The 7,777-nt window shown below is 38.0% G+C and overlaps 1 non-coding gene and 1 pseudogene across 1 annotated transcript; both read left to right on the top strand.

The window, feature by feature from the left end:
• Positions 1-637: 637 nt before the first annotated feature.
• On the top strand, positions 638-816 carry LOC139353834 (5.8S ribosomal RNA). The gene has a single exon (XR_011604962.1). It is a non-coding gene; the product is annotated as a 5.8S ribosomal RNA (ribosomal RNA).
• A 405-nt stretch (positions 817-1,221) lies between these two features.
• LOC139353820 (large subunit ribosomal RNA) lies at positions 1,222-6,939 on the top strand (annotated as a pseudogene).
• Positions 6,940-7,777: the final 838 nt, after the last annotated feature.

Raw genomic sequence — 7,777 nt, 5'->3', positions numbered from 1 at the left:
AAATTTGTTTTTATTATAATAACATTATTATAGTTATACAAATAAAATATTAAATTGCCAAAAATATGATCTATATATATAGATCAAATACAATTTCGAAAAAGCAAGTCGAAATATAATAATTGTAATAAGAAATATATAATATATAAATATATTATTGCAATAAATAAGAGAAATAAATAAGCAAGAAAGCGAAAGCAAACAAATAACAAATTCGAACAAGCAAATCGAAATTATTTGATATTATTATTATATTGTATATTAAATGCAATTAATAAAACACTGTGTGTATATGGACCATAATATACACGCGTTGCGATATGTATTGTTCATCTCAGTTATGCGCATACATTGGATAATGCAACAACCTAAAATGTACAATGTTGTACCTGATTAATACAGGTTAATGTTTTATATAAATTTCAATATATATCGCTAAAAAGTATTTAATACCGTAAATGCCATTAAAAAAATACTTGATATATTATTGGTTATATGAAACTAAGACATTTCGCAGCATTCGTTTTAGGTATAAAAATAAATTTATTGAAGGAATTGATATATGCCAGTAAAATGGTGTATTTTTAATTTCTTTCAATAAAAACATATATGACAAAATTAACAAACCAATATATAAAACTCTAAGCGGTGGATCACTCGGCTCATGGGTCGATGAAGAACGCAGCAAACTGTGCGTCATCGTGTGAACTGCAGGACACATGAACATCGACATTTTGAACGCATATCGCAGTCCATGCTGTTATGTACTTTAATTAATTTTATAGTGCTGCTTGGACTACATATGGTTGAGGGTTGTAAGACTATGCTAATTAAGTTGTTTATACAAATTTTATAATGAAATTTTATAAGCATATGGTATATTATTGGATAATAATAATTTAATTATTTTATTCATAATATTAACAAATATATGAAAAACATTATCTCACATTAGTAAATTAATTTGAATGTGAAAAACGAAGAGAAATATTTTCTTTTTCAATCAAATAATACTGAGAAATGTCTAGCATAAAAAATTTATCTAGAATTGTCTCTTATTAACGATTAGAAAATAGAAAGCCGTTGACTATATTATTATTCTTCGTTGATTCGTTAGACCAAACAAATGCCATACAAATATATATATATATAAATATAACGAATTTAATAAAATGTTTTATCATTATATATAAAGAATTAATTGCAAATAAAAGTTATACACAACCTCAACTCATATGGGACTACCCCCTGAATTTAAGCATATTAATTAGGGGAGGAAAAGAAACTAACCAGGATTTTCTTAGTAGCGGCGAGCGAAAAGAAATCAGTTCAGCACTAAGTCACTTTGTCTATATGGCAAATGTGAGATGCAGTGTATGGAGCGTCAATATTCTAGTATGAGAAATTAACGATTTAAGTCCTTCTTAAATGAGGCCATTTACCCATAGAGGGTGCCAGGCCCGTATAACGTTAATGATTACTAGATGATGTTTCCAAAGAGTCGTGTTGCTTGATAGTGCAGCACTAAGTGGGTGGTAAACTCCATCTAAAACTAAATATAACCATGAGACCGATAGTAAACAAGTACCGTGAGGGAAAGTTGAAAAGAACTCTGAATAGAGAGTTAAACAGTACGTGAAACTGCTTAGAGGTTAAGCCCGATGAACCTGAATATCCGTTATGGAAAATTCATCATTAAAATTGTAATATTTAAACAATATTATGATAATAGTGTGCATTTTTTCCATATAAGGACATTGTAATCTATTAGCATACAAAATTTATCATAAAATATAACTTATAGTTTATTCAAATTAATTTGCTTGCATTTTAACACAGAATAAATGTTATTAATTTGATAAAGTGCTGATAGATTTATATGAATACAGTGCGTTAATTTTTCGGAATTATATAATGGCATAATTATCATTGATTTTTGTGTTTATTATATGCACTTGTATGATTAACAATGCGAAAGATTCAGGATACCTTCGGGACCCGTCTTGAAACACGGACCAAGGAGTCTAACATATGTGCAAGTTATTGGGATATAAACCTAATAGCGTAATTAACTTGACTAATAATGGGATTAGTTTTTTAACTATTTATAGCTAATTAACACAATCCCGGGGCGTTCTATATAGTTATGTATAATGATATTTATATTATTTATGCCTCTAACTGGAACGTACCTTGAGCATATATGCTGTGACCCGAAAGATGGTGAACTATACTTGATCAGGTTGAAGTCAGGGGAAACCCTGATGGAAGACCGAAACAGTTCTGACGTGCAAATCGATTGTCAGAATTGAGTATAGGGGCGAAAGACCAATCGAACCATCTAGTAGCTGGTTCCTTCCGAAGTTTCCCTCAAGATAGCTGGTGCATTTTAATGTTATATAAAATAATCTTATCTGGTAAAGCGAATGATTAGAGGCCTTAGGGTCGAAACGATCTTAACCTATTCTCAAACTTTAAATGGGTAAGAACCTTAACTTTCTTGATATGAAGTTCAAGGTTATGATATAATGTGCCCAGTGGGCCACTTTTGGTAAGCAGAACTGGCGCTGTGGGATGAACCAAACGTAATGTTACGGTGCCCAAATTAACAACTCATGCAGATACCATGAAAGGCGTTGGTTGCTTAAAACAGCAGGACGGTGATCATGGAAGTCGAAATCCGCTAAGGAGTGTGTAACAACTCACCTGCCGAAGCAACTAGCCCTTAAAATGGATGGCGCTTAAGTTGTATACCTATACATTACCGCTAAAGTAGATGATTTATATTACTTGTGATATAAATTTTGAAACTTTAGTGAGTAGGAAGGTACAATGGTATGCGTAGAAGTGTTTGGCGCAAGCCTGCATGGAGCTGCCATTGGTACAGATCTTGGTGGTAGTAGCAAATAATCGAATGAGACCTTGGAGGACTGAAGTGGAGAAGGGTTTCGTGTGAACAGTGGTTGATCACGAGTTAGTCGGTCCTAAGTTCAAGGCGAAAGCCGAAAATTTTCAAGTAAAACACAAATGCCATACAAATATATTATATTATATAAATCAAGCTAATTAATATACTTGAATAATTTTGAACGAAAGGGAATACGGTTCCAATTCCGTAACCTGTTGAGTATCCGTTTGTTATTAAATATGGGCCTCGTGCTCATCCTGGCAACAGGAACGACCATAAAGAAGCCGTCGAGAGATATCGGAAGAGTTTTCTTTTCTGTTTTATAGCCGTACTACCATGGAAGTCTTTCGCAGAGAGATATGGTAGATGGGCTAGAAGAGCATGACATATACTGTTGTGTCGATATTTTCTCCTCGGACCTTGAAAATTTATGGTGGGGACACGCAAACTTCTCAACAGGCCGTACCAATATCCGCAGCTGGTCTCCAAGGTGAAGAGTCTCTAGTCGATAGAATAATGTAGGTAAGGGAAGTCGGCAAATTAGATCCGTAACTTCGGGATAAGGATTGGCTCTGAAGATTGAGATAGTCGGGCTTGATTGGGAAACAATAACATGGTTTATGTGCTCGTTCTGGGTAAATAGAGTGTCTGGCATTTATGTTGGTCACTTGTTCCCCGGATAGTTTAGTTACGTAGCCAATTGTGGAACTTTCTTGCTAAAATTTTTAAGAATACTAATTGGGTTAAACCAATTAGTTCTTATTAATTATAACGATTATCAATTAACAATCAATTCAGAACTGGCACGGACTTGGGGAATCCGACTGTCTAATTAAAACAAAGCATTGTGATGGCCCTAGCGGGTGTTGACACAATGTGATTCGTCCCTGCGAGAGGAGTGAAGCAGGGTGACCCTTTGTCTCCTATTCTATTTAATCTGGTCATTGACCGGTTACTTAGAGCCTACCCCAAAGAAATTGGTACCAAGGTTGGAACTGCCATGACAAACGCGGCCGCGTTTGCAGACGATTTGGTCCTTTTTGCGGAAACTCGAATGGGGCTTCAACAACTGCTTGACAAGACAGTTAGCTATCTGGCTACTGTTGGACTCACCCTTAATGCTGACAAGTGTTTCACTATCGGTATTAAGGGTCAGCCGAAACAGAAGTGTACTGTGTTAGATCCACATACCTTCCGAGTCGGCTTGAACGGGTGTCCGGCATTGAAGCGAACTAACGAGTGGAAGTATTTAGGCATCATTTTTAATGCAAACGGGAGGGTCAAGTGCAACCCAGCCGAGGACATTGGTCCAAAGCTACAAAGGTTGTCACAAGCCCCTCTTAAGCCTCAACAGAAGATATTTGCCCTTCGAACCGTCCTTATCCCACAACTCTATCACAAGCTAACCCTTGGGAGTGTGACGATAGGTGTGTTACGAAAATCCGACAAATTGATACGATTCTATGTGCGTAAATGGCTAGATTTACCACCGGATGTGCCAATAGCATTCGTTCACGCCCCCCCAAAGTGTGGGGGACTCGGGATTCCATCGCTAAGATGGATGGCTCCGATGCTTCGTCTAAGACGATTGAGCAATATAAAATGGCCTCACTTCGAGCAATCCGAAGTGGCCAGCTCTTTCATCGAAGACGAAATGCAAAGGGCCCGAGTTAGGTTGCTAGCGGAACAAAATGAAATGCTAACACGTCCGGCAATAGAAGAGTATTGGGCAAATAGATTGTTCGTGTCTGTTGATGGCCACGGTCTCCGTGAAGCGGGCCATTATGGTCCACAACACGGATGGGTTAGTCAACCCACGCGTTTGCTAACAGGGAAGGAATATAGAGACGGAATTAAACTGCGGATAAATGCCCTACCCACGAAGTCTCGTACTACGAGGGGAAGGCACGAATTGGATCGACAGTGTCGTGCAGGATGTGATGCTCCCGAAACATCAAACCACATCATGCAAAAATGCTATCGCTCGCATGGGAGGCGGGTAGCTAGACACAACTGCGTAGTAAATCGAATCAAGCGGGGACTTGAGGAGAGAGGCTGCGTGGTCATTGTTGAGCCAAGTCTGCAGGGCGAATCCGGCCTCAATAAACCCGACCTGGTGGTACTCCGACCAAATCACATTGATGTGATCGACATTCAGGTGACAAATGACGGACACTCTTTGGACGATGCGCACCAGCGCAAAATCCAAAGATACGATACCCCGGACATAAGACGCGAATTGCGGCGCAAATTCGTAGCGACAGGTGATATTGAGTTTCATTCTGCCACTATTAACTGGCGGGGGATCTGGAGTGGTCAATCCGTAAAACGGTTGATTGCGAAGGGCCTTCTTAATAAATATGATAGCCATATCATAAGTATACAGGTAATAAGAGGAAGTCTTGGCTGTTTTAGACAGTTCATGTATTATGGTGGATACTCAAGAGGCTGGACGTAGCTTATGCCTTGGTTCAAATATAAATGCCGGCTGCCTTGGCAAAACATCAAATAAGGCATAAACATCGCACAACAACAACATATAAGGATGGTTTTAGTACGTATGCGTTGTGGAACCCTCAAAGTGAAGAAGGTTCAGATAGAGCAATGAATCGTGCATGCTAGACAAACTGTGACCACACAAGGTGATGGCAGACCTAGTATCTTTCGAAGATTTCCATACCTTAGCGATCAAAAAAAAAAAAAAAAAAAAAAATAGCCAAATGCCTCGTCATCTAATTAGTGACGCGCATGAATGGATTAACGAGATTCCTACTGTCCCTATCTACTATCTAGCGAAACCACAGCCAAGGGAACGGGCTTGGAATAATTAGCGGGGAAAGAAGACCCTTTTGAGCTTGACTCTAATCTGGCAGTGTAAGGAGACATAAGAGGTGTAGAATAAGTGGGAGATATTAGACTTCGGTTTGGTATCGCCAATGAAATACCACTACTCTTATTGTTTCCTTACTTACTTGATTAAATGGAACGTGTATCATTTCCTAGCCATTATACGGATATATTTATTATATCTTATGGTATTGGGTTTTGATGCAAGCTTCTTGATCAAAGTATCACGAGTTTGTTATATAATCGCAAACAAATTCTTTAATAAAACGGTGCATTTATGTATTTTTGATTTGAAAATTTGGTATAACTCCAATTACTCAGGTATGATCCAATTCAAGGACATTGCCAGGTAGGGAGTTTGACTGGGGCGGTACATCTCTCAAATAATAACGGAGGTGTCCCAAGGCCAGCTCAGTGCGGACAGAAACCACACATAGAGCAAAAGGGCAAATGCTGACTTGATCTCGGTGTTCAGTACACACAGGGACAGCAAAAGCTCGGCCTATCGATCCTTTTGGTTTAAAGAGTTTTTAACAAGAGGTGTCAGAAAAGTTACCATAGGGATAACTGGCTTGTGGCGGCCAAGCGTTCATAGCGACGTCGCTTTTTGATCCTTCGATGTCGGCTCTTCCTATCATTGTGAAGCAAAATTCACCAAGCGTTGGATTGTTCACCCATGCAAGGGAACGTGAGCTGGGTTTAGACCGTCGTGAGACAGGTTAGTTTTACCCTACTAATGACAAAACGTTGTTGCGACAGCATTCCTGCGTAGTACGAGAGGAACCGCAGGTACGGACCAATGGCACAATACTTGTTCGAGCGAACAGTGGTATGACGCTACGTCCGTTGGATTATGCCTGAACGCCTCTAAGGTCGTATCCGTGCTGGACTGCAATGATAAATAAGGGGCAATTTGCATTGTATGGCTTCTAAACCATTTAAAGTTTATAATTTACTTTATAAACGACAATGGATGTGATGCCAATGTAATTTGTAACATAGTAAATTGGGAGGATCTTTGATCACCTGATGCCGCGCTAGTTACATATAAAAGCATTATTTAATACAATGACAAAGCCTAGAATCAATTGTAAACGACTTTTGTAACAGGCAAGGTGTTGTAAGTGGTTGAGCAGCTGCCATACTGCGATCCACTGAAGCTTATCCTTTGCTTGATGATTCGATAATAAAGATGTTGCAAGCGGCATAATAATTTATGCTTGCTTGCAACGGCGCGCCACTTTGTGGTTAGCAAAAGGTCTAGTAATATAAGAGACCTATAAAAAAATCAATATATTATTATAAATAAATATTGAACAAACAAAATGCATCGTCATCTTTATTAGTGACGCGATGATAAAGTGGCAAACATATTCCATGTATAAATATTCCTATGGTATTTTGATAATGCAAGTAAAGAGGACATATATAAAAGTAAGTATATGTTCCTCCAATGGTAGCAGCGGTTGGTTGGTTGGTGTCTGCTCCTCTTATTGTTCAAAACTTATGTTATGGTAGCAAGTCTGTATCGTCATATTATTAGTGACGCGAAAAATTAGTGGCAAACAATATTCGATGTATAAATATTCCTATGGTATTAATATTCAAATGAAGAGACCATTTAAATAAAGAGGACATATATAAAAGTAAGTATATGTTCCTCCAATGGTAGCAGCGGTTGGTTGGTTGGTGTCTGCTCCTCTTATTGTTCAAAACTTATGTTATGGTAGCAAGTCTGTATCGTCATATTATAAGTGACGCGAAAAATTAATGGCAAACATATTCGATGTATATAAATATTCCTATGGTATTCAAATTCAAGTAAAGAGACCATTAAAGTACAGAGAGAGGCCATATAATAAGTAAGTATATGTTCCTCCAATGGTAGCAGTGGTTGGTTGGTTGGTTGGTTGGCGGCTGCTCCTCTTATTGTTCAAAACTTATGTTATGGTAGCAAGTCTGTATCGTCATATTATAAGTGACGCGAAAAATTAGTGGCAAACATATTCGATGTATAAATAT

The sequence above is a fragment of the Drosophila suzukii genome, chromosome Y, assembly GCF_043229965.1.
Source record: "Drosophila suzukii chromosome Y, CBGP_Dsuzu_IsoJpt1.0, whole genome shotgun sequence".
Lineage (NCBI taxonomy): Eukaryota > Metazoa > Arthropoda > Insecta > Diptera > Drosophilidae > Drosophila > Drosophila suzukii.
The sequence above is the reverse complement of the archived record's forward strand: the minus strand, read 5'-3'. Positions and strand labels throughout refer to the sequence as shown.